A 21,156-nucleotide genomic window follows, 5' to 3' on the forward strand; every position below is an offset into this window, starting at 1 on the left:
ATCCACACACGACGTGGCTCATTGGAGGACAATACGACATAGACAGGAAAATACTGTTCCCGCCCGGGATCGAACTTGGGACCTTCTGCGTGTGAAGCAGACGTGATAACCGCTACACTACGGAAACGACGGACCTGAGGAGTCCATCCTTGTTCATTCGAACTTGCCTCAGACTTTCTCTCGTCCGCGAATGCACACACGACAGTTCTTTTGTCAGCCTGGAACCCATCACAGCCGAGGGCTCAAGAAGTCTTCGGGGAGCTTGAGAGGGTGTCTGCCGTAGCACCCCTAACGAGATAGCGGCGTTTCGCGCAGTCGTTATTGCAAGTCATATCAGCAAAAGCAATCACTTTCTCAGCAGCAGGCAGTGCGAGCCCAGCGGCAGCTCTACATGAAGGTACCAATAGCCCAGGAAGGCCGCCGACCGCGGGAATTCGCGCCGCCCCCATCCCGCCAGCGTACACGAGACTTCCAGGACACCCTGGACGACATCGAGGGACTGGAATAATTGGCATTCGCCGTGTCACAGGGCTCGTTGGTCTAGGGGTACCAGCAGCGGCCGTGTGCAGACGTGCCGGAGTGCTCGCTCCGCGCGTGTTAGGCGGCGCCTGCAGCTGGTTTAGTCTTGTGAGTACATCATGGCCTTTGCTATGGATGATCAGTTACGCCGTTACACGTTGCGTTTCCAATTTCCGTTCGGGTTTGGCCGACCACATGTCTACGAATTAGTCGATTTTTTCTTCGACAGATTGGGTCTTAATGACGAGGAAGTTTTAGGATTTTCGTACGATTTTCTGGCGAATGCCGTCTACGTGAAACTTGTTAGTGACGAGCCCTGTTTACGTATAATGGACTTAACTAAGGGTACCGCCGAGTTCGTTCATTCTGATGGTGAAATTTGTAAAGTTGTCGTTACCCATGCTGGTTTAGGCCTGCGCACCGTCCGTGTATTCAACCTCCCATTTGAAATTGATCTTGAACGTATTCGGCAATGTCTGTCCCAGTATGGGAACGTATTGGAAATTCACCAAGAGCAGTGGAGCGGACTTAAACACTTCAATGTGGATAATGGTGTCCGGGTAGCGCGAATTGATCTATGCAAGCATATCCCGTCAAACGTCGTGGTACAAGGCTTCCGGGCACTCGTAATGTACGAGGGGCAACCACGTACATGTGTCCTTTGTGGCTCTCCGGACCATATGAAGGCCGCGTGTCCCCGTTCTAAACCAGTGCGTCGTGTTTTCCGACAACGTGATGGCCTTGTAGTTGGGCAGGATGGTAATAGGCCGACGTATGCCGAGAGCCTTGTCGGTCCGTCTGTCGTTAGCGCGCCACAGCTGCACGCGGCTGAGGTTGTGCCAGATGTGACCGCCGCCGATGTAAACACAGCTACGGCGAGCCGACTGCCCGGTGCTTCTGACGCAGAAACCTATGCAAACGACGGGGCCGGAAATTTGCGCCCTTCCGATGCTGGCGTGGTCCGTGTGGAACTTCCGCCTCTGTTGCCCGATCAACATTTGCTCCCATCTGTGGAGAGTCTTCCACCTGAGGACTCTGATGACCAGCCGCGAGTTTCCCATCCCCTTCAAGTGACTTCTCCAGTCAGCGTAGTTTCCGGCAAGGAACAGTCTCCCACGGGAGCTACCCCTACCGCTGCGAAATCTGACATCAACCAACAAGTCGAAGACACCCGTCCTCAGCGGAAAGGCCGACAAAAAAAATCGGTCCGTAAGCAGAGTGACGAGGAAACTCGTACTCTTGAACAGAAACTGCAGCGTACTATCAAGCAGTTCCGGACGGATGAATGTGAGAAACTCGTCACAGACGATGGAGTACAGGTAGTGCAGCATTCAGAGGAACCCGATATGGGGATGCATGTCGACAGTTCTGGACCCGATACATTTATGGATACCGCTCACTCGCCGGGGTCGAGCAGGCAGACTTCCTGGGCTGACGATACGCATTAATATGGCATCACCCTTCTTATGCGGGATTACAAAATTGCAACTGCTAATATAAATCGAATAACATCTGATGTAAACTTAAAATGTTTGACTGACTATCTGTATGCCGCCGATGTAGATATCGTATTCCTACAAGAAGTCGTCACACCCAAAGTCGGGAATGTCACAGGCTATGAGGCCCTCATAAATATTGGCGATGAGGCAGGGACTGCAATTTTGTACAAAGCGGGCATCACTTGTAAACCTCGAGCGATTTTAGAAACGGGTCGAGGGATTGCCGTCCAATTCGAAGATTTGCTTTTGGTCAACGTCTATGCCCCGACTGGATCTGTAGGCCGAAGGGATAGGAGTGTTTTTTATCGCGATGAAATTGTGCCATTATTATCCTGTGGTTGTTCGAAGGTTTTATTGGGCGGCGATTTTAATTGTGTTATATGCAGAGAAGACCAGTGTCCGAATTTTAATTTTTGTTTGGAGTTGCGAGATCTAATAGATGGGCTGGACTTACAAGATACCTGGTGCTCACTTCGCCCGCAGGTGACCGGATATACGTATGTTACCGCTGCCTCCGCTAGTCGTCTGGATAGGTTCTATGTATCTAAAGACATTTTAAGCGCTGCCAGGGATTGTGAAATATGGCCTGTTAATTTTAGCGACCACTGTGCGTATCACATCACGCTTCGGCACGTTTCGCAGAAAACCTTTTTGGGTCGAGGCACCTGAACGTCGCACTGTTGGACGACGGCGACCTGAAGAAGGATCTCATTGCAACGTGGCAATGGTGCCTCCAGCGACGACAAAGGTATAGGGAGCGTGTTCATTGGTGGACAGAGCTAGTAAAACCGCACATAAAGAAATGTATTTGTCAGTTTGCCAGGGCCAAGGCGTACTGGAAGAAACAGACGTTGGAATTTTATTTTACCGCTCTCCGCCAGTTGTACAACGATTCCTCTGCACTGCCTGGCAATCTCCTTCGCATTAAACGTACCAAAGCCAAAATCACCGCATTGGTTCGTGAGTCTCTGGCAGGAGCCCAAGTCAGGGCACGCGCTTTCGATGACACCTTTAACGAGTCAGCGTCCTTGTACCACGTCATACGGGAAGCTAAAAGAGGCAGACAAAAAATCATTACTCAACTGACAGATGACGATGGTCGTGTTTATGATGAGCAAGGCGAGCTTAAGGCTTTTATTCGGAATCATTTCCGGCAACTTTACTCACTGCCTGACACAGATGTAGAGGCGGGAGAGGAATTTTTGTCTAACATTACGGCATCGGTGGATCCGGACGACCACGCACAGCTCCTGGCAAACATAACTAACTTCGAAGTGAAGTCAATCATTACGTCTGCGGCGAAAGGAAAAGCTGCAGGATCAGACGGTTTGCCGGTTGAATTTTATCTTCGGTATTGGGATGTTTTCGGCGACGAACTGACTATCATGTATAATGAACTGTTAACGCATACTGCTTTTCCATCGCAGTTCACTGAGGGTCTGATAGTCTTAGTCTCCAAACCGTCACCAGGGACTTCACTCAATAACTTACGACCAATCACCCTACTCAATGCAGATTTCAAAATCTTTACTCGGATTCTGAATGCCAGACTCAAGCCAGTCCTTAGTAAAGTGCTTGGTTCATACCACATGAACGTAGTTACTGGTCGATCGATGATAGACGCCCTGTGCGAATACCGAGATATTGCATATTTGACTTGGATTTGCAAGACCACGTTGGCAATAGTCTTTTTTGACTTCGACAAGGCATTTGATCGGACTAACCATGGATTTCTCTTCAGAACGCTGGACAAACTGGGTTTCAACCAGCTTTTCGTACAGATAATCAGGAACTGTATCTGCAATACGTCTTCCCGCGTGAAATTCAACGGCCAGTTAACAGCCCCTGTGCCCATTCAACAAGGTTTGCGACAAGGGTGCCCGCTTTCCACGACTCTTTTCGCCATTGCTATAGAGCCACTACTGAAAACGTTTTGCGTCACCTTACCGGGTCTTCAAACGCTGAATACCAAGACCGTCTGTCATGCCTATGCGGACGATATCAGCGTCCTTATCAACAACGACGAAGAGTTCGATACCGTGCGGCGGCTTGTCCACCGGTATGCCAGCGCCTGCGGTGCACGCCTTAACGAACGTAAATCCAAAGTCTTGCATTTAGGTCCGCAGGCTCGATTCGCGGACACCGTTTGGTTAGAGGCAACCAACCAGCTCAAGCACCTTGGTTTGATTCTCACTCCGAATCCACGGGAAATGGTAAGAGTGAATTGGGAACAGAAGCTCAACGTCCTTCGAGCTTTGATTCGTGAGCACAATATGCGGTGTTTAGACAGGATTCAGAGAGCACATTTCGTCAATTACTATGTTCTCAGCAAGATTTACCATGTTGCCGCTGTTCTCCCTATTCCTCCTGATATTGCAAATAGAATCTTAGCCCTTGCAGGCTGGTACATTTGGCGAGGTAATATTTTTAAAGTCGCTTTCAAGGCTACCGCTTTACCTCGGTATAAAGGTGGTTTAGCTCTTAAAAATTTTGAATTACAGTGCTTAGCGATTTTTCTCGCTCGAACGACAAGGATCTTACGAAATAGTCAGACAGGTCTTACAGCACGTCTCTTCCAGCAGTTACGACCACCGGATATGACGCCGCCGATAAATGTTGGACATATCCATCCCGAGCTCGTTCATATTCGCCGATATTACGTGGAGTCCAGCTATGTACATCAACACCTGCAACCACTCACTGCTGCTGCTGTCTACAGTGTATTTACGAATCGGCAACAGAATAACTCCATAGAAATGAAGTATCCTGGCAAGGACTGGCGACAAATTTGGGTGAATATCAGCACTCCTCTCCTTCACTCCCGAGTTCGTTCCGTGTGGTATGATGTGGTGAACGAGGTGATACCCACGGGGGAGAAATTGTGTAAGATCCAACTACGGCCTACTCCGACTTGCGACGCATGTGGCCATGTGGAAACATTGCCACACATATTAAACTGCAGAGATCAGACGCAAATCTGGAATTGGACGAGAATGAAACTGGCTGTTATTAATAGAACGACGCCATCCGCAATACAACTGCAAGATATATTCCAACCGGACTGGAAATTATTTCCGAAATCTAAAAATAATAGCTATACCTGGTTAATTGGACAGTACCTATATTATATGCTGACGACTAAAACGCCTACACTTTCTGATTTTCATATGTATCTTATTGCCGAATATTACGCGATCAAACGATTACGGAAATATAAAGAAAAGTTTCAGAATTTTCTCACCGTTGCTTTGAATGATGGGAAGCTTTAAGTGTGCGAACCAATGGGTACCATCATAGCTTTTTTTTTTTTCTTCTTTTTTTTTTAAATTTATTTCTTCTCTTATCTGGGTATCTCATTGTCAGTTTTCAGGACTCCATTGCTTCATAGGTTGTACAAGGTGGGCACCTAAGGTCAACGAGAAGCAGCATGCAACAGGATGCCAAACTTGTGAAGCCAGTATTTATTTCTGTTTTTACTTTACTCAGAAGACAAGTATAGTTTAATTTGACGAAATTTAACAGACGGGGCAGTATTTCTTTCTAGATACCCATTTTTCCTCTATACGGAACTTTATTTCTATTATTATTTACGATGCTGACAGATAAACCTCTGATATTGTTGTTTTTGTCTCCACTAACTCAAGGAACACATACTAGTAACCAGTTACTTTCGCTAATAACTCCAAGAAAACACCACGGCGGTAATCTCGGCGAACTTACTCTCAACGCTAAGAGATGACGACTTTGAATCATGCCTTCAGGAAACTGAATCATCGACGAATGCAGAACGACACGGAAACATTATGCTATTATTACGTGAAGACGAGCTTGAGACGTAGTGATCCTGAGATCTACCACCGCAAAAAAAAAAAAAAAAAAAAAAAAAAAAAAAAAAAAAAAAAAAAAAAAAAAGTTAAAAAAATAAATAAATTATACACTACTATAGCGCAGAAGCTAGCCGAAGAAGGCACACAAAGGTGAGCGTATGGATGGGCTGTGTGGGGAGAAGGGAGGCAAAAAAAAAAAAAAAAAAAAAAAAAAAAAAAAAAAAAAAAAAAAAAAAAAAAAAAAGGGGGTATGATTCCTGCTTAGGGTGCAGGAGGTCCCGGGTTCAAATCCCGGACGAGCCCTAGCGTTTTGTGCAAACTGATCTCACGTCAGTGGCTGAGTCAGCGCAAAAAGCTCGCCGTCAATATTAAATGAATTTCTTATTCGATGTGAGCAATTGACACTCGGGTCCGACGCGTGAAGGCGATTACGAAGGTTTCGGGTACAGATGGTAGCAGATGCATGTTAGTACGTCTTGCTTAAAGTGATGAAAAAGTGCTTCCGCCCGGGATCGAACCGGGGACCTTCTGCGTGTTAGGCAGACGTGATAACCGCTACACCACGGAAACTGCTTGTGTGCACCTTACTTCACAGACAACTTGTAGTGATGTTGCCATCGTAACTAAAAAATTCAATAAATGTGGTACTTGCAAAACGAAGGGACATGCAGCAGATCCACACACGACGTGGCTCATTGGAGGACAATACGACATAGGCAGGAAAATACTGTTCCCGCCCGGGATCGAACTTGGGACCTTCTGCGTGTGAAGCAGACGTGATAACCGCTACACTACGGAAACGACGGGCCTGAGGAGTCCATCCTTGTTCATTCGAACTTGCCTCAGACTTTCTCTCGTCCGCGAATGCACACACGACAGTTCTTTTGTCAGCCTGGAACCCATCACAGCCGAGGGCTCAAGAAGTCTTCGGGGCGCTTGAGAGGGTGTCTGCCGTAGCACCCCTAACGAGATAGCGGCGTTTCGCGCAGTCGTTATTGCAAGTCATATCAGCAAAAGCAATCACTTTCTCAGCAGCAGGCAGTGCGAGCCCAGCTGCAGCTCTACATGAAGGTACCAATAGCCCAGGAAGGCCGCCGACCGCGGGAATTCGCGCCGCCCCCATCCCGCCAGCGTACACGAGACTTCCAGGACACCCTGGACGACATCGAGGGACTGGAATAATTGGCATTCGCCGTGTCACAGGGCTCGTTGGTCTAGGGGTATGATTCCTGCTTAGGGTGCAGGAGGTCCCGGGTTCAAATCCCGGACGAGCCCTAGCGTTTTGTGGAAACTGATCTCACGTCAGTGGCTGAGTCAGCGCAAAAAGCTCGCCGTCAATATTAAATGAATTTCTTATTCGATGTGAGCAATTGACACTCGGGTCCGACGCGTGAAGGCGATTACGAAGGTTTCGGGTACAGATGGTAGCAGATGTATGTTAGTACGTCTTGCTTAAAGTGATGAAAAAGTGCTTCCGCCCGGGATCGAACCGGGGACCTTCTGCGTGTTAGGCAGACGTGATAACCGCTACACCACGGAAACTGCTTGTGTGCACCTTACTTCACAGACAACTTGTAGTGATGTTGCCATCGTAACTAAAAAATTCAATAAATGTGGTACTTGCAAAACGAAGGGACATGCAGCAGATCCACACACGACGTGGCTCATTGGAGGACAATACGACATAGGCAGGAAAATACTGTTCCCGCCCGGGATCGAACTGGGGAACTTCTGCGTGTGAAGCAGACGTGATAACCGCTACACTACGGAAACAACGGACCTGAGGAGTCCATCCTTGTTCATTCGAACTTGCCTCAGACTTTCTCTCGTCCGCGAATGCACACACGACAGTTCTTTTGTCAGCCTGGAACCCATCACAGCCGAGGGCTCAAGAAGTCTTCGGGGCGCTTGAGAGGGTGTCTGCCGTAGCACCCCTAACGAGATAGCGGCGTTTCGCGCAGTCGTTATTGCAAGTCATATCAGCAAAAGCAATCACTTTCTCAGCAGCAGGCAGTGCGAGCCCAGCGGCAGCTCTACATGAAGGTACCAATAGCCCAGGAAGGCCGCCGACCGCGGGAATTCGCGCCGCCCCCATCCCGCCAGCGTACACGAGACTTCCAGGACACCCTGGACGACATCGAGGGACTGGAATAATTGGCATTCGCCGTGTCACAGGGCTCGTTGGTCTAACAGTTCCGCTTTAGACGCCGTGCAGTGTGGACGTGCCTAGTCTTCCGCTCCGCCGTAGCGTTACGTATAGTGGACTATAGCTTTTGTTTACGTGTTTGTGTTGCAACTTCTGTGAGTGTTTCTCCGTCGTTGTTAAGTACCTTGTGTTACTTTCTGTCCTTATTTCAGTGTGTTGTGTGTAGCGGTTTCGACCGCATATTTTGAAAATGTCGTCCCAGGTTATTCCTCGTCAGGCTACAGTTAGTTTTACTTTTGACAAGTCAACCCGCCATGTGCAACCTAGTTCCCTTGAGATTCATGATTGGTTGGTAGATACCTTTGGTGTTCATTCGGATCAGGTGCATACTGCTTATTTTGATACCGAACTGTATGTTTTCTTTGTTAAGTTTATGGACCCACTTCAGGTTGATAAAATTCTTTCTAAATATGGTCATCAAGTTCTCTTTCGGCATCGGGATGATTCTGTAAGTACCGTGCTGCTTTCCAATGCTTCCATCACGTATACCAATGTTCGTGTTTACAACCTTCCACCGGAGGTGGATAATGTCTATCTTAAGGAGGGTCTACAAAAGTATGGTGATGTAAAGAGCATTCGCCTTGAACGCTGGTCAAGCCAACATCGCCTGCAATGTTACAGTGGTATTCGTTCAGTCGAAATGCACGTTAAGCAGAATATTCCATCTCACCTGCAGATCGGTGGATATCGTGTCCATGTAACATATAGTGGTCAGGTTGGCACCTGTTTTTTGTGCAATGAAAGTGGTCACGTGCGTACCGACTGTCCGCGGAGGGTTTTTGTTTTAAAAAATTCTCTCGAACAGCGTCGCAAGTTAACGGTCGCTGACCTCGTTGCAGGTGGTTCTGCTCTTGGTGTAGCACAGTCCAGTGGTAGTAGCGCTCCGCCACAGGTTTTGCGCACCCCTGACACAGAATTTCCTCCTTTGCGTGCTAAATCTGATGTTGTTCCGTCTGTCCCTCAGGTGGGTGTGCCACTTTTGAATAATAAGAGGCGTCGCCCACACGATGGAAATAGTACGGATGAGGATCTCCCTGAGATGCCCCAGTCCGAGCGACCGGCATCCTCCGAGCCACTGTGTACTGTAGCTGCTCCCTGCCCTCCTGAGGTAGCGGTTCCGGTGGCGGCTGCTGGCCCCCCTCCGGCCTCCGACGCAGCTTCTCTCGAGTCGGGTCGTCGGTCGGGCCTGTTGGCGCCGTCTTCCGAACCGACTTCGATGTCACAACAAGTGGAGCCGCGACAACTTCCTGCTTCGCTGCCCCATACCTCTGCCAGCGGAGCTGCTCCGCTTCCTTCCAACTCTGCGGCCTCGGACCTTCCTGCTCACGTTTCGCCTCCGTGCAGTCCATGTTTGCCGGAAGCTAGTGCAGGTGTTGACCATTCCGTTTCGTCGGATGTTTCCGCCGCGACCCCGGATCCCGCATGTGGACCGGCGCGGGTGGTGTCGGATACAGAACTTGACCCTCCTACGTCACCGGCGGCTGAAGCTTCCTTGCCCGTCAGCCGACGCAAGTTACGCGTTCAGCCGAACGTTAATGCTGTTCGTAAAAAACCAAAACGTAAGGGATCCGCGGAACGGGGTAGCAGTCCCCCTCCCTCGGATGCCTCCGTCACCCCTGCTATGGACTGTGACGCTGGTGCGTCGGTGTAGGTGATTTGTTTTCTCGCTTTTCTGTCTATGGTTCAAGCATACACCTTTCTTACCTTAAATGTTAACCGTATTGAGTCCGACGTTCGCATTGCCTCTTTGCGGCAGTTTATTTACGACGCCTGTGCGGACGTAGTGTTTTTGCAGGAAGTGTTGTTTTCTGATCTCTCTCTACCTGGATTTCAAACTGTTTTTAATGTCGCGCCGGAATATTCAACAGGAACTGCTCTTTTCTTTCGAGAGGGCATTCCTATTACTGACATTGAATTCCTTGACTCTGGCCGTGGGATTGGTTGTCGTCTTTTTGATCTCCGCCTCGTTGTTTTGTATGCCCCCTCTGGTTCGGGTCACACTGTGGCTCGCTCGCGCTTTTATAAAGAAGAGCTTATTTATCTTTTGCGCCAGAGTCCTCGGAGTCTCCTGCTCGGAGGCGATTTTAATTGTGTTTTACGCCCTGAAGACCAGTCCCCCAATTTTAATTATTGCCGTGATTTACATGACTTAGTTCGTACGATGCATCTGCGTGATGTTTGGGAACACAAATATCCAACCCTGGTGAAATATACGTTTTTTACCGCGTCCTCATGCAGTAGACTCGACAGATTCTATTTATCTGATTTTTTATGTGATAAAATTCTTTCTGTCGATGTTATTCCTACTAGTTTTTCTGACCATTGTGCTTTTACTGCAACTGTAAATCTTAGTCACCAACCTGCAAAACTTTATCGTTCCCAGTGGATGTTAAATATTTCCCACCTTGCCGACAGTGCTATGGATGATGTTATAAGTGGCGTGTGGGAGCGATGTCTTCGCTCTGTCCCGCGATACCCCTCCTTGCTGGTTTGGTGGACTGCGTTTGCCAAGCCCAAGATTCGTCAGACTTTGATTTTTTACTGTGCTGCAAGGGCGCGTGATTTTAAGAACACGTATGAATATTACTACTCTGTCCTGCGTGAACTATATGACGCAGCGGGTACCTCTCCTCTGCGGATCCATGATGTTCGTCGTATTAAAGCCAAGCTCTTGAGCCTTAAACGACGACAGATGGATGGTCTGCGAGTTAAGTCGAAACCTCACTCACTTGTTGAAGGTGAGCTGACATCCTCGTACCACCTGCTACGGCATCACACTCGTCGTCGTCGCTCCTTCATCTCTTCTCTTACGGTGGATGATGGACGACAGCTTCTTGCACAGGAGGAAATGGTTCGTGCTCTCCATCAGTATTACGCTAGTCTCTATTCTGCCGATGATTCTGGTGAGTCTCTTTCGGAAGATGTCTTTGGGGATCTAACTGCGACGATCGCGCCTGACGCGAACGGCGAATTTCTCCGGGAGTTCCAGGTAGATGAGGTTTTCGATTTTATTGCTCGCTCTCCGTCCAGTAAATCGCCGGGTCCAGACGGCCTGCCTAAAGAATTTTATCTCCGTTTTTGGCCTCTTTTGGGTGGCATTTTTACGCAGATTTTAAATGAGATTGTCAGGGGGATGGATGTGCCTGCCGATTTTAAAGTAGGGAAAATTGTTTTAATTCCGAAGTCCTCTGGTCGTTTATCTGCTGCCAATCTTCGTCCGCTCACATTGCTGAATTTTGACTACAAGACAGCTGCTAGAGCGCTCAATAGCCGGTTGTCTTCTCTGCTTCGGGGTGTGATTGGTGCACATCAATGTTGTTTTCATGATAGATCTATTCTGACACCAGTAGCCGAATATCGGGATGTTGTCTCGGTTGCGGCGGTTACAAACGTACATTGTGCCTTTGCCTTCCTTGATTTTTATAAGGCTTTTGATCACGTCAGTCATGTGTTTTTAGATCGTGTTTTAGGTACAATAGGTTTTAACGCTTCATCACGTGGTGTTCTTGGCAATTTGTATAGGGGAATAACAGCTCGGGTGTCAGTCAATGGGCAGCTGACGCCGCCCATTGCTATCCGCCGCGGAGTGCCTCAGGGTAGTCCGCTCTCAATGTCTTTATTCGTATTGTCCCTGGAACCGCTGCTTCGGACTATTGCTCTCAAGCTTCAGGGTATGTCCCTCTCTGGTGGGAAGCTCTCGGTTAAGGCATATGCGGATGATGTCGTTGTTCTCCTCCGTCAACGTGATGATATCCCGTTGTTGAAAGGGGCAGTTGATGCATACTGTCGTGTCTCTGGAGCGCGTCTCAATCAGGGTAAATGTAAGTTCCTTGATATTCGAGGATTTCGCGATGCTGACGTCCCTTGGGCCACTTTTGTCGATCGCCATACGTCCTTGGGGATTATCATTGATCGGTGTCCTCTAAAAATGGCGGCTCTCAATTGGAAATCGGTCACCGAGAAGATACAGGGGGCCCTGATGGTCCATGAGCAGCGCTCTGCTACCATTTTGCAAAAAGTCAGAATTTTAGACACCTACGTTCTATGTAAAGCTTATTATGTTGCTCAGCTGTTCCCACTTCCCATGATGGTGGCGAAAAGGTTGCGCCAATTGTCTAGCAGGTTTATATGGAAGGGCCATCTATTCAAGTTACGTTACGAGGTAATGACGAAACCGCGTATCTCCGGAGGCTTGGGCCTCTCTGACATTACTCGCAAGGCGTCTGCTTTGTACGTCCGCCGAACGACTCTAATTGTTACGCAAGAAGTGACTTCGATTACATCCAGGCTTTTTACTGTTGTGCGTCCGGCGAGCCTTGCTCCACCTGTCGATGTCGGACGCCTAAATTTTAAGTTGAAACACATTCGGGAATTTTACATTGCGGTGAGTTACCTCGGTGACGTCTTCTTGCGGCGACCGGTGCCAACGACCAAGGGCTTGATTGCCCGCTGGGAGGGGCTGGCCGGTCCCAATCCAATAGAACTGGCATCTCCATCCGTGTCCTGGAGGAACGTCTGGAAGAATGTTAGTCTGCCGATCCACTCTATGGCCGTGGCGTCCACGTGGTATAGGGTAATAAATAATTTGGTTCCCACCAATGTACGACTGCACCGTATTGGTCTTTCTGACACGGACACCTGTACTCGGTGTGGTCTCGTGGATACCCTTGAACATCGATTCACCTGCTGTGGGCACCTTGCTAATTGGCGTTGGCTCAGGAAACAACTTGCCTTTGTCACTAGGTCTGCTGAAGCCGCTTATACTATTGACATCATCGTCCGGCCCGATTCTTCCTTTTTTCCGCGAACGAAGCTCCATACCGTCATGTGGTTGATTGGCCATTTCGTACATTTTGTCAACAGTTGTCATGAAGAGGATGGACACCTAGCGTTTCGGCAGTACATGCTTACTGCTTACTGGCAGCGCTTGCGATTGCCAGGCCTCCGAGATGATTTTGCCAATATGCTTAGCCTGACATTTGAAAGAGAGGGTGTTGGCTAAGGTCACCTGTGTGAGCCATTTTCTTTTATACTGTTTCTGGATTTGCCGCCTTTATGTATGTTTCTTCTCTACACCAGGACTGAAGTTTTCGTGTTTTCTTTTTTTAACTCTTTATTTCACAAAGCAGTCTACATTATATAGTCATGTTTTAGGATTTTAATTTCAGTAGTGTACTTCTTTTGAAGTGGCTGTGTTGTGGATGTCCCTTAATATTTTTTTCAATAGTTATATTTGTTGGAGGAATAATAATTACGCATTCATTTGCTCATAATGAGCTGAAAAAAAAAAAAAAAAAGTTGGTAGAGCGTAAAAAAAATTTAAAAAAAAAAAAAAAAAAAAAAAAAAAAAAAAAAGGGGTATGATTCCTGCTTAGGGTGCAGGAGGTCCCGGGTTCAAATCCCGGACGAGCCCTAGCGTTTTGTGCAAACTGATCGCACGTCAGTGGCTGAGTCAGCTCAAAATGCTCGCCGTCAATATCAAATGAATTTCTTATTCGATGTGAGCAATTGACACTCGGGTCCGACGCGTGAAGGCGATTACGAAGGTTTCGGGTACAGATGGTAGCAGATGCATGTTAGTACGTCTTGCTTAAAGTGATGAAAAAGTGTTTCCGCCCGGGATCGAACCGGGGACCTTCTGCGTGTTAGGCAGACGTGATAACCGCTACACCACGGAAACTGCTTGTGTGCACCTTACTTCACAGACAACTTGTAGTGATGTTGCCATCGTAACTAAAAAATTCAATAAATGTGGTACTTGCAAAACGAAGGGACATGCAGCAGATCCACACACGACGTGGCTCATTGGAGGACAATACGACATAGGCAGGAAAATACTGTTCCCGCCCGGGATCGAACTGGGGACCTTCTGCGTGTGAAGCAGACGTGATAACCGCTACACTACGGAAACGACGGACCTGAGGAGTCCATCCTTGTTCATTCGAACTTGCCTCAGACTTTCTCTCGTCCGCGAATGCACACACGACAGTTCTTTTGTCAGCCTGGAACCCATCACAGCCGAGGGCTCAAGAAGTCTTCGGGGCGCTTGAGAGGGTGTCTGCCGTAGCACCCCTAACGAGATAGCGGCGTTTCGCGCAGTCGTTATTGCAAGTCATATCAGCAAAAGCAATCACTTTCTCAGCAGCAGGCAGTGCGAGCCCAGCGGCAGCTCTACATGAAGGTACCAATAGCCCAGGAAGGCCGCCGACCGCGGGAATTCGCGCCGCCCCCATCCCGCCAGCGTACACGAGACTTCCAGGACACCCTGGACGACATCGAGGGACTGGAATAATTGGCATTCGCCGTGTCACAGGGCTCGTTGGTCTAGGGGTATGATTCCTGCTTAGGGTGCAGGAGGTCCCGGGTTGAAATCCCGGACGAGCCCTAGCGTTTTGTGGAAACTGATCTCACGTCAGTGGCTGAGTCAGCGCAAAAAGCTCGCCGTCAATATTAAATGAATTTCTTATTCGATGTGAGCAATTGACACTCGGGTCCGACGCGTGAAGGCGATTACGAAGGTTTCGGGTACAGATGGTAGCAGATGTATGTTAGTACGTCTTGCTTAAAGTGATGAAAAAGTGCTTCCGCCCGGGATCGAACCGGGGACCTTCTGCGTGTTAGGCAGACGTGATAACCGCTACACCACGGAAACTGCTTGTGTGCACCTTACTTCACAGACAACTTGTAGTGATGTTGCCATCGTAACTAAAAAATTCAATAAATGTGGTACTTGCAAAACGAAGGGACATGCAGCAGATCCACACACGACGTGGCTCATTGGAGGACAATACGACATAGGCAGGAAAATACTGTTCCCGCCCGGGATCGAACTGGGGAACTTCTGCGTGTGAAGCAGACGTGATAACCGCTACACTACGGAAACAACGGACCTGAGGAGTCCATCCTTGTTCATTCGAACTTGCCTCAGACTTTCTCTCGTCCGCGAATGCACACACGACAGTTCTTTTGTCAGCCTGGAACCCATCACAGCCGAGGGCTCAAGAAGTCTTCGGGGCGCTTGAGAGGGTGTCTGCCGTAGCACCCCTAACGAGATAGCGGCGTTTCGCGCAGTCGTTATTGCAAGTCATATCAGCAAAAGCAATCACTTTCTCAGCAGCAGGCAGTGCGAGCCCAGCGGCAGCTCTACATGAAGGTACCAATAGCCCAGGAAGGCCGCCGACCGCGGGAATTCGCGCCGCCCCCATCCCGCCAGCGTACACGAGACTTCCAGGACACCCTGGACGACATCGAGGGACTGGAATAATTGGCATTCGCCGTGTCACAGGGCTCGTTGGTCTAGGGGTATGATTCCTGCTTAGGGTGCAGGAGGTCCCGGGTTCAAATCCCGGACGAGCCCTAGCGTTTTGTGCAAACTGATCTCACGTCAGTGGCTGAGTCAGCGCAAAAAGCTCGCCGTCAATATTAAATGAATTTCTTATTCGATGTGAGCAATTGACACTCGGGTCCGACGCGTGAAGGCGATTACGAAGGTTTCGGGTACAGATGGTAGCAGATGCATGTTAGTACGTCTTGCTTAAAGTGATGAAAAAGTGCTTCCGCCCGGGATCGAACCGGGGACCTTCTGCGTGTTAGGCAGACGTGATAACCGCTACACCACGGAAACTGCTTGTGTGCACCTTACTTCACAGACAACTTGTAGTGATGTTGCCATCGTAACTAAAAAATTCAATAAATGTGGTACTTGCAAAACGAAGGGACATGCAGCAGATCCACACACGACGTGGCTCATTGGAGGACAATACGACATAGGCAGGAAAATACTGTTCCCGCCCGGGATCGAACTTGGGACCTTCTGCGTGTGAAGCAGACGTGATAACCGCTACACTACGGAAACGACGGGCCTGAGGAGTCCATCCTTGTTCATTCGAACTTGCCTCAGACTTTCTCTCGTCCGCGAATGCACACACGACAGTTCTTTTGTCAGCCTGGAACCCATCACAGCCGAGGGCTCAAGAAGTCTTCGGGGCGCTTGAGAGGGTGTCTGCCGTAGCACCCCTAACGAGATAGCGGCGTTTCGCGCAGTCGTTATTGCAAGTCATATCAGCAAAAGCAATCACTTTCTCAGCAGCAGGCAGTGCGAGCCCAGCGGCAGCTCTACATGAAGGTACCAATAGCCCAGGAAGGCCGCCGACCGCGGGAATTCGCGCCGCCCCCATCCCGCCAGCGTACACGAGACTTCCAGGACACCCTGGACGACATCGAGGGACTGGAATAATTGGCATTCGCCGTGTCACAGGGCTCGTTGGTCTAGGGGTATGATTCCTGCTTAGGGTGCAGGAGGTCCCGGGTTCAAATCCCGGACGAGCCCTAGCGTTTTGTGCAAACTGATCGCACGTCAGTGGCTGAGTCAGCTCAAAAAGCTCGCCGTCAATATCAAATGAATTTCTTATTCGATGTGAGCAATTGACACTCGGGTCCGACGCGTGAAGGCGATTACGAAGGTTTCGGGTACAGATGGTAGCAGATGCATGTTAGTACGTCTTGCTTAAAGTGATGAAAAAGTGTTTCCGCCCGGGATCGAACCGGGGACCTTCTGCGTGTTAGGCAGACGTGATAACCGCTACACCACGGAAACTGCTTGTGTGCACCTTACTTCACAGACAACTTGTAGTGATGTTGCCATCGTAACTAAAAAATTCAATAAATGTGGTACTTGCAAAACGAAGGGACATGCAGCAGATCCACACACGACGTGGCTCATTGGAGGACAATACGACATAGGCAGGAAAATACTGTTCCCGCCCGGGATCGAACTTGGGACCTTCTGCGTGTGAAGCAGACGTGATAACCGCTACACTACGGAAACGACGGACCCGAGGAGTCCATCCTTGTTCATTCGAACTTGCCTCAGACTTTCTCTCGTCCGCGAATGCACACACGACAGTTCTTTTGTCGGCCTGGAACCCATCACAGCCGAGGGCTCAAGAAGTCTTCGGGGCGCTTGAGAGGGTGTCTGCCGTAGCACCCCTAACGAGATAGCGGCGTTTCGCGCAGTCGTTATTGCAAGTCATATCAGCAAAAGCAATCACTTTCTCAGCAGCAGGCAGTGCGAGCCCAGCGGCAGCTCTACATGAAGGTACCAATAGCCCAGGAAGGCCGCCGACCGCGGGAATTCGCGCCGCCCCCATCCCGCCAGCGTACACGAGACTTCCAGGACACCCTGGACGACATCGAGGGACTGGAATAATTGGCATTCGCCGTGTCACAGGGCTCGTTGGTCTAGGGGTATGATTCCTGCTTAGGGTGCAGGAGGTCCCGGGTTCAAATCCCGGACGAGCCCTAGCGTTTTGTGCAAACTGATCGCACGTCAGTGGCTGAGTCAGCGCAAAAAGCTCGCCGTCAATATCAAATGAATTTCTTATTCGATGTGAGCAATTGACACTCGGGTCCGACGCGTGAAGGCGATTACGAAGGTTTCGGGTACAGATGGTAGCAGATGCATGTTAGTACGTCTTGCTTAAAGTGATGAAAAAGTGTTTCCGCCCGGGATCGAACCGGGGACCTTCTGCGTGTTAGGCAGACGTGATAACCGCTACACCACGGAAACTGCTTGTGTGCACCTTACTTCACAGACAACTTGTAGTGATGTTGCCATCGTAACTAAAAAATTCAATAAATGTGGTACTTGCAAAACGAAGGGACATGCAGCAGATCCACACACGACGTGGCTCATTGGAGGACAATACGACATAGGCAGGAAAATACTGTTCCCGCCCGGGATCGAACTTGGGACCTTCTGCGTGTGAAGCAGACGTGATAACCGCTACACTACGGAAACGACGGACCTGAGGAGTCCATCCTTGTTCATTCGAACTTGCCTCAGACTTTCTCTCGTCCGCGAATGCACACACGACAGTTCTTTTGTCAGCCTGGAACCCATCACAGCCGAGGGCTCAAGAAGTCTTCGGGGCGCTTGAGAGGGTGTCTGCCGTAGCACCCCTAACGAGATAGCGGCGTTTCGCGCAGTCGTTATTGCAAGTCATATCAGCAAAAGCATTCACTTTCTCAGCAGCAGGCAGTGCGAGCCCAGCGGCAGCTCTACATGAAGGTACCAATAGCCCAGGAAGGCCGCCGACCGCGGGAATTCGCGCCGCCCCCATCCCGCCAGCGTACACGAGACTTCCAGGACACCCTGGACGACATCGAGGGACTGGAATAATTGGCATTCGCCGTGTCACAGGGCTCGTTGGTCTAGGGGTATGATTCCTGCTTAGGGTGCAGGAGGTCCCGGGTTCAAATCCCGGACGAGCCCTAGCGTTTTGTGCAAACTGATCGCACGTCAGTGGCTGAGTCAGCTCAAAAAGCTCGCCGTCAATATCAAATGAATTTCTTATTCGATGTGAGCAATTGACACTCGGGTCCGACGCGTGAAGGCGATTACGAAGGTTTCGGGTACAGATGGTAGCAGATGCATGTTAGTACGTCTTGCTTAAAGTGATGAAAAAGTGTTTCCGCCCGGGATCGAACCGGGGACCTTCTGCGTGTTAGGCAGACGTGATAACCGCTACACCACGGAAACTGCTTGTGTGCACCTTACTTCACAGACAACTTGTAGTGATGTTGCCATCGTAACTAAAAAATTCAATAAATGTGGTACTTGCAAAACGAAGGGACATGCAGCAGATCCACACACGACGTGGCTCATTGGAGGACAATACGACATAGGCAGGAAAATACTGTTCCTGCCCGGGATCGAACTTGTGACCTTCTGCGTGTGAAGCAGACGTGATAACCGCTACACTACGGAAACGACGGACACGAGGAGTCCATCCTTGTTCATTCGAACTTGCCTCAGACTTTCTCTCGTCCGCGAATGCACACACGACAGTTCTTTTGTCGGCCTGGAACCCATCACAGCCGAGGGCTCAAGAAGTCTTCGGGGCGCTTGAGAGGGTGTCTGCCGTAGCACCCCTAACGAGATAGCGGCGTTTCGCGCAGTCGTTATTGCAAGTCATATCAGCAAAAGCAATCACTTTCTCAGCAGCAGGCAGTGCGAGCCCAGCGGCAGCTCTACATGAAGGTACCAATAGCCCAGGAAGGCCGCCGACCGCGGGAATTCGCGCCGCCCCCATCCCGCCAGCGTACACGAGACTTCCAGGACACCCTGGACGACATCGAGGGACTGGAATAATTGGCATTCGCCGTGTCACAGGGCTCGTTGGTCTAGGGGTATGATTCCTGCTTAGGGTGCAGGAGGTCCCGGGTTCAAATCCCGGACGAGCCCTAGCGTTTTGTGCAAACTGATCGCACGTCAGTGGCTGAGTCAGCGCAAAAAGCTCGCCGTCAATATCAAATGAATTTCTTATTCGATGTGAGCAATTGACACTCGGGTCCGACGCGTGAAGGCGATTACGAAGGTTTCGGGTACAGATGGTAGCAGATGCATGTTAGTACGTCTTGCTTAAAGTGATGAAAAAGTGTTTCCGCCCGGGATCGAACCGGGGACCTTCTGCGTGTTAGGCAGACGTGATAACCGCTACACCACGGAAACTGCTTGTGTGCACATTACTTCACAGACAACTTGTAGTGATGTTGCCATCGTAACTAAAAAATTCAATAAATGTGGTACTTGCAAAACGAAGGGACATGCAGCAGATCCACACACGACGTGGCTCATTGGAGGACAATACGACATAGGCAGGAAAATACTGTTCCCGCCCGGGATCGAACTGGGGACCTTCTGCGTGTGAAGCAGACGTGATAACCGCTACACTACGGAAACGACGGACCTGAGGAGTCCATCCTTATTCATTCGAACTAGCCTCAGACTTTCTCTCGTCCGCGAATGCACACACGACAGTTCTTTTGTCAGCCTGGAACCCATCACAGCCGAGGGCTCAAGAAGTCTTCGGGGCGCTTGAGAGGGTGTCTGCCGTAGCACCCCTAACGAGATAGCGGCGTTTCGCGCAGTCGTTATTGCAAGTCATATCAGCAAAAGCATTCACTTTCTCAGCTGCAGGCAGTGCGAGCCCAGCGGCAGCTCTACATGAAGGTACCAATAGCCCAGGAAGGCCGCCGACCGCGGGAATTCGCGCCGCCCCCATCCCGCCAGCGTACACGAGACTTCCAGGACACCCTGGACGACATCGAGGGACTGGAATAATTGGCATTCGCCGTGTCACAGGGCTCGTTGGTCTAGGGGTATGATTCCTGCTTAGGGTGCAGGAGGTCCCGGGTTCAAATCCCGGACGAGCCCTAGCGTTTTGTGCAAACTGATCGCACGTCAGTGGCTGAGTCAGCTCAAAAAGCTCGCCGTCAATATCAAATGAATTTCTTATTCGATGTGAGCAATTGACACTCGGGTCCGACGCGTGAAGGCGATTACGAAGGTTTCGGGTACAGATGGTAGCAGATGCATGTTAGTACGTCTTGCTTAAAGTGATGAAAAAGTGTTTCCGCCCGGGATCGAACCGGGGACCTTCTGCGTGTTAGGCAGACGTGTTAACCGCTACACCACGGAAACTGCTTGTGTGCACCTTACTTCACAGACAACTTGTAGTGATGTTGCCATCGTAACTAAAAAATTCAATAAATGTGGTACTTGCAAAACGAAGGGACATGCAGCAGATCCACACACGACGTGGCTCATTGGAGGACAATACGACATAGGCAGGAAAATACTGTTCCCGCCCGGGATCGAACTTGGGACCTTCTGCGTGCGAAGCAGACGTGATAACCGCTACACTACGGAAACGACGGACCCGAGGAGTCCATCCTTGTTCATTCGAACTTGCCTCAGACTTTCTCTCGTCCGCGAATGCACACACGACAGTTCTTTTGTCGGCCTGGAACCCATCACAGCCGAGGGCTCAAGAAGTCTTCGGGGCGCTTGAGAGGGTGTCTGCCGTAGCACCCCTAACGAGATAGCGGCGTTTCGCGCAGTCGTTATTGCAAGTCATATCAGCAAAAGCAATCACTTTCTCAGCAGCAGGCAGTGCGAGCCCAGCGGCAGCTCTACATGAAGGTACCAATAGCCCAGGAAGGCCGCCGACCGCGGGAATTCGCGCCGCCCCCATCCCGCCAGCGTACACGAGACTTCCAGGACACCCTGGACGACATCGAGGGACTGGAATAATTGGCATTC

At 49.9% G+C, this 21,156-nt stretch overlaps 28 non-coding genes across 28 annotated transcripts; 8 read left to right on the plus strand and 20 right to left on the minus strand.

The window, feature by feature from the left end:
* Positions 1-54: 54 nt before the first annotated feature.
* On the minus strand, positions 55-127 carry Trnav-cac. Its single transcript has one exon. It is a non-coding gene; the product is annotated as a tRNA-Val (tRNA).
* Positions 128-6,342: 6,215 nt separating this feature from the next.
* On the minus strand, positions 6,343-6,415 carry Trnav-aac. The gene has a single exon. It is a non-coding gene; the product is annotated as a tRNA-Val (tRNA).
* A 158-nt stretch (positions 6,416-6,573) lies between these two features.
* Positions 6,574-6,646, minus strand: Trnav-cac. The gene has a single exon. It is a non-coding gene; the product is annotated as a tRNA-Val (tRNA).
* A 402-nt stretch (positions 6,647-7,048) lies between these two features.
* Positions 7,049-7,120, plus strand: Trnap-agg. Its single transcript has one exon. It is a non-coding gene; the product is annotated as a tRNA-Pro (tRNA).
* A 194-nt stretch (positions 7,121-7,314) lies between these two features.
* On the minus strand, positions 7,315-7,387 carry Trnav-aac. The gene has a single exon. It is a non-coding gene; the product is annotated as a tRNA-Val (tRNA).
* A 158-nt stretch (positions 7,388-7,545) lies between these two features.
* Positions 7,546-7,618, minus strand: Trnav-cac. The gene has a single exon. It is a non-coding gene; the product is annotated as a tRNA-Val (tRNA).
* Positions 7,619-13,658: 6,040 nt separating this feature from the next.
* Positions 13,659-13,731, minus strand: Trnav-aac. Its single transcript has one exon. It is a non-coding gene; the product is annotated as a tRNA-Val (tRNA).
* A 158-nt stretch (positions 13,732-13,889) lies between these two features.
* Trnav-cac lies at positions 13,890-13,962 on the minus strand. The gene has a single exon. It is a non-coding gene; the product is annotated as a tRNA-Val (tRNA).
* Positions 13,963-14,364: 402 nt separating this feature from the next.
* Trnap-agg lies at positions 14,365-14,436 on the plus strand. The gene has a single exon. It is a non-coding gene; the product is annotated as a tRNA-Pro (tRNA).
* Positions 14,437-14,630: 194 nt separating this feature from the next.
* On the minus strand, positions 14,631-14,703 carry Trnav-aac. Its single transcript has one exon. It is a non-coding gene; the product is annotated as a tRNA-Val (tRNA).
* Positions 14,704-14,861: 158 nt separating this feature from the next.
* Trnav-cac lies at positions 14,862-14,934 on the minus strand. The gene has a single exon. It is a non-coding gene; the product is annotated as a tRNA-Val (tRNA).
* Positions 14,935-15,336: 402 nt separating this feature from the next.
* Positions 15,337-15,408, plus strand: Trnap-agg. The gene has a single exon. It is a non-coding gene; the product is annotated as a tRNA-Pro (tRNA).
* Positions 15,409-15,602: 194 nt separating this feature from the next.
* On the minus strand, positions 15,603-15,675 carry Trnav-aac. The gene has a single exon. It is a non-coding gene; the product is annotated as a tRNA-Val (tRNA).
* A 158-nt stretch (positions 15,676-15,833) lies between these two features.
* Trnav-cac lies at positions 15,834-15,906 on the minus strand. Its single transcript has one exon. It is a non-coding gene; the product is annotated as a tRNA-Val (tRNA).
* Positions 15,907-16,308: 402 nt separating this feature from the next.
* Trnap-agg lies at positions 16,309-16,380 on the plus strand. The gene has a single exon. It is a non-coding gene; the product is annotated as a tRNA-Pro (tRNA).
* A 194-nt stretch (positions 16,381-16,574) lies between these two features.
* On the minus strand, positions 16,575-16,647 carry Trnav-aac. The gene has a single exon. It is a non-coding gene; the product is annotated as a tRNA-Val (tRNA).
* Positions 16,648-16,805: 158 nt separating this feature from the next.
* Positions 16,806-16,878, minus strand: Trnav-cac. The gene has a single exon. It is a non-coding gene; the product is annotated as a tRNA-Val (tRNA).
* Positions 16,879-17,280: 402 nt separating this feature from the next.
* On the plus strand, positions 17,281-17,352 carry Trnap-agg. The gene has a single exon. It is a non-coding gene; the product is annotated as a tRNA-Pro (tRNA).
* A 194-nt stretch (positions 17,353-17,546) lies between these two features.
* Positions 17,547-17,619, minus strand: Trnav-aac. Its single transcript has one exon. It is a non-coding gene; the product is annotated as a tRNA-Val (tRNA).
* A 158-nt stretch (positions 17,620-17,777) lies between these two features.
* Positions 17,778-17,850, minus strand: Trnav-cac. Its single transcript has one exon. It is a non-coding gene; the product is annotated as a tRNA-Val (tRNA).
* A 402-nt stretch (positions 17,851-18,252) lies between these two features.
* Trnap-agg lies at positions 18,253-18,324 on the plus strand. The gene has a single exon. It is a non-coding gene; the product is annotated as a tRNA-Pro (tRNA).
* A 194-nt stretch (positions 18,325-18,518) lies between these two features.
* Positions 18,519-18,591, minus strand: Trnav-aac. The gene has a single exon. It is a non-coding gene; the product is annotated as a tRNA-Val (tRNA).
* A 633-nt stretch (positions 18,592-19,224) lies between these two features.
* Trnap-agg lies at positions 19,225-19,296 on the plus strand. Its single transcript has one exon. It is a non-coding gene; the product is annotated as a tRNA-Pro (tRNA).
* Positions 19,297-19,490: 194 nt separating this feature from the next.
* On the minus strand, positions 19,491-19,563 carry Trnav-aac. The gene has a single exon. It is a non-coding gene; the product is annotated as a tRNA-Val (tRNA).
* A 158-nt stretch (positions 19,564-19,721) lies between these two features.
* Trnav-cac lies at positions 19,722-19,794 on the minus strand. The gene has a single exon. It is a non-coding gene; the product is annotated as a tRNA-Val (tRNA).
* A 402-nt stretch (positions 19,795-20,196) lies between these two features.
* Trnap-agg lies at positions 20,197-20,268 on the plus strand. Its single transcript has one exon. It is a non-coding gene; the product is annotated as a tRNA-Pro (tRNA).
* A 194-nt stretch (positions 20,269-20,462) lies between these two features.
* Trnav-aac lies at positions 20,463-20,535 on the minus strand. The gene has a single exon. It is a non-coding gene; the product is annotated as a tRNA-Val (tRNA).
* Positions 20,536-20,693: 158 nt separating this feature from the next.
* On the minus strand, positions 20,694-20,766 carry Trnaa-cgc. Its single transcript has one exon. It is a non-coding gene; the product is annotated as a tRNA-Ala (tRNA).
* Positions 20,767-21,156: the final 390 nt, after the last annotated feature.

This window comes from Schistocerca americana, chromosome 2 (assembly GCF_021461395.2).
Source record: "Schistocerca americana isolate TAMUIC-IGC-003095 chromosome 2, iqSchAmer2.1, whole genome shotgun sequence".
In the NCBI taxonomy this organism is placed as follows: domain Eukaryota; kingdom Metazoa; phylum Arthropoda; class Insecta; order Orthoptera; family Acrididae; genus Schistocerca; species Schistocerca americana.